The sequence below is a fragment of the Fopius arisanus genome, unplaced genomic scaffold, assembly GCF_000806365.1.
Source record: "Fopius arisanus strain USDA-PBARC FA_bdor unplaced genomic scaffold, ASM80636v1 scaffold00142, whole genome shotgun sequence".
Classification (NCBI taxonomy): Eukaryota; Metazoa; Arthropoda; class Insecta; order Hymenoptera; family Braconidae; genus Fopius; species Fopius arisanus.
The window spans coordinates 229891-233744 of record NW_011887881.1 but is presented as its reverse complement, the minus strand read 5'-3'; the positions used below and the strand labels follow the sequence as shown (position 1 = coordinate 233744).

Sequence of the window (3854 nt, the reverse complement as noted above, 5' to 3'; positions counted from 1 at the left end):
GGCCCGGATTATTTTTCATGTTAATATTTTGTTATGAGACCAGAATACAGAGTGTTAAGTTATAAATCACCCCGAGTAATTATTGAGAACCCCCCCTCCCTCTTATTCTTTCAGGTCCTCCCGTAAGTTATCTTAAATTCCCCTAATTTTTCAGGATATCAGTAATTCCCCAATATCGTGCCTTCGCCGGAAATTATTATATTTTAATTCCCCGGCCAAGGTCACAATAGCTTTGAACGATTAAACAAGTAATAACGAATTAGTCAACGAAATCCGTGTGAGAAATTCAATGGGATTGAATGCTGATTGAGATATTTTAGTTCTGTAACAAAACAGAGAAAAAATATAGAAATATATGGGGGTAAAATACTGAATACAGAGAATAATATGAGACAAAAAATACTTTTTTTTTGAGTGTTTTGGGAAGAATTTGATTCATCTTTAACTTCTTGGATGCGGTAGCATCTGAACTATCATGGAGGACCATAAGTGGCTTGCACAGAAGTAAATCTTTAAGGGATGCCACCACAGAATCAACTAAAGTTATGCAATCTGGCCCTTGAACGCAGAAAAAAAAAAGAGTTTCCTATACATAAAATAAACTATTATTGATAAATTACAAAAGGAATTGGAATAAATGAAAAATAACATTAAAAGTGATGAGTGGAGTGTTCGTGGGAAAAATACCAGTTCTGACAACAGATCCCACACATTGAACATGCTGCCCTTTAGTAAATGGACAAGAATAATTGGATAATCTGAGATTTTCACGTCCAAAAAGTATTTGTCAGCTGCAATTGAACCGTAACAGGTGTTTCCAGTGCTGTCAGTCTGCTTTTCAATTACGGCCCAAACTGTTTTAACGAAGCCACTGACTACTGGAATAAGAATAAAAATGAGATAAACATTACAAAATTGAAATGTTATATAAAAAAAATCTATTTGAAGGGAAAATAGTAGTGTTAGAATAATAAAATGTATTTAACATTTTGTTTACAAAAAAAAAACATCGCAATAATGCGATATACATTGGAGGTATACGACGAACATCCGTCAAGTTCATCAAAATTTAATTTGCATTTAAGTTAATTAGGTAAATATGATTTGAAAGTATATTTTGATATATTGTTGAAGAAGTGATGCCCTAAAGAAGGTTCGATCAAATATATCAAAATGTAAATTAAACAAAATTCAGTTAAAAATGAGTATTTTACGAAAAAAAAAATGATGAGGAAAAAATGTAATTTTCGTTGAAGTGAAATTCGTGAAGGTTCAGTGAAAATTAAGAATATGTGTCTCAAATCGAAGTTGAAATGAAAAGAACTTAAATATAATAAAATAACAAAAGTAATGCATGGTTGAACAATGATTTAACCAAGTGAAGCGATAAAATAAGCGAGGTACTCAAACAACTATTAAATGAAAAATGTAATAAGTATACTAATGATTTTCCTATGCTTTGAAACTTCAATTAGAGGGACAATTTCAGGAGCAGTTTGTAAAGGCGGAGAACTCTTCAATTTTCCCAGATCCGTAATAAGCGTGTTGGATTGGATAACCAATTCATATGGGGTCGTTCCTGAATTAAAGTTTTCTTTTACCTGCTTAGGAAATGCCCCATCGATGTGGATGACCTTCAAAAACATAAAATGTTTATGCATAAAAGTTTTTACAAGGAAGAAAAGAAGTATAAAGAATTCATGTAATGTTGAAAATGGAATTGTCCTATTGCTGACAAAAGAAGCATAAAGTGAAGTGAATATATAACAAGAAATTTTAAACAAAAAAAATTATACGTATGAAATGATTACATGAATAATTCAGTAATGAAGTGGATAATCAAGTTAGGTTGGCTGTTTAATAAGTTTTTCAACAAGATGTCGGATACTAACGGAATTGGCGAGCCTTTAATGACAAATTTTTTGTAAATGCTTTCCCTCTTTACAAAAAAAGATGGTAACAATAATTTTCAATCCCTTTTAGATTTCGAAATATCTTATGAGAACTCAACAGGAAGAAAAATTGTGACAGGGTGGTTAACCAGTTCCATACTGAATTGATGTATGAACTTACATGTTGAACCAGAAGCTTATCAATGAATTTATCAATTGTGTCTCCCCACATCACGCATTGAATAGTTTCGCCGTCGTTATTATGGACATAAAATGGACAAACTTTATTGACGGTACCGTTTTTGCATGTGACACTTTCTGCTCCTTTCACAAGTTGAACGATTCCAATGATTTCACTGAGAAGTATATGAAAATCGAAAAAAATAAATCTTGAAATACAAGAAATAAAGCTGAATGTGGTCAAATTAATAAATGATTAAAATACTTACACCAACTTAGTGGTAAATGGTGAAATACTATGTAAGTAATGTGATGCCGTCAGTAATTCATAATCAGTCAAAAAATTGGAATCGAAAGAATTATCACTATCAGCAATCACTGCAGGAAGAGTAGATTCATCTCCTGGAGATTCCAAGGAACAAGAACTTGAAGCACGTCACATGATTGAAGTATCAATGTAGTAATAATATTAATGTAATAAGATTCAATTATCAGATATTGAATGAAATTGAATGATAGCACAGAATACGGTTTAAGGCTATCTTTGTTTATGAAATAAATGACAGTTGAGAAAAAAAACTAATGGACATGAATTTAGTTTTTCTTTATTCAATTCTATAGAACACTAAAAAGTTTTTTATCTAAAGATATCAATATAATTATGTTATAGTAATGACGAACAATGAAAAAAATGATGAAACGAATTAGAAATTTTTGGACAAACGGTTGATACGGGGGGGAAAAGAGAAATACAGTAGCGATCACTTTAGTTATATAAAAAAGAGATATAGACAACTATGTATTAACGGAAAAATATGTATTCGTATATTAACAGAAAAATAAGAATATTACTTACCCGATATCTTAGCTAAATTAATTGAATCATACTTCCCTTGAGAAATGAGAAAAGACCGAAAATTAATAATTGTTGTATCAGAAATTTCAGAAAAATAATTCTAATCATGTCAAAAATGAAAATGTGAAAATAAATATTAACAAAAAACATGTTCATTCGGAATTAAAAATTTAAATGCAAAATATCGAAATTTTGAATGTGACGACATGTGCAACTCCATGCAACCTAGCAAGGGCGCGCGAAGCGCGCGTTCCACCTAGTTACAGAAACAGTTGATGTCGAAGATGATATGCTGTCTCAAGAACATAAGGAGATTGGTACAGAACAGTATCAGAAATTGAATCATCAACAGAAATGTACTGTTGACCTATTTTGGAGGCATTGAATAATGAGAATGATCAGGAGGAACGATGTTTTTTCATTGATGGACCAGGTGGGTCAGGTAAAACATTCGTGTACACGACCATATATCATTTGCTACAAAGTAAAAGTATCAAAATATGTAATATGGCATTTACAGGTATTGCTGCAACTCTACTCCCTTATGGAAAAACGGTACGTAGGGCATTTAAACTTCCGATTGCAATTTACACAGATTCATCACCAACTATTAAGGCTCAGTCAACTGAAGCGGAGTATCTAAGGAGCATGAAAATGTTCATCTGGGATGAAGCACCGATGGCACCTAGACATGCTCTGGAAATGGTTGATCGCACACTTCGTGATATATTAGAGTGTTGTGTTTTAAAGTAAATTTATAAATTAAATATTACACATTCAGTCGAATGTTCGAGCAAAATCAAGGCAATGAACTTGAGGATTTCGCAACGTCAAACACGGCTTCATTCGCGGAATATCCTAAGTCAGGTGAAATTGATGTCGAAATAATGCAAGTTAAGCATCACGTGAATTCGGACGTTCAACTC

At 32.2% G+C, this 3854-nt stretch overlaps 1 long non-coding RNA gene across 1 annotated transcript; it reads right to left on the bottom strand.

The window, feature by feature from the left end:
• Window positions 1–226: 226 nt before the first annotated feature.
• LOC105272118 (uncharacterized) lies at window positions 227–571 on the bottom strand. The gene is made up of 2 exons (XR_892727.1): window positions 404–571; window positions 227–322 (listed from the first exon to the last, which is right to left on the bottom strand). It is a non-coding gene; the product is annotated as an uncharacterized lncRNA (long non-coding RNA).
• Window positions 572–3854: the final 3283 nt, after the last annotated feature.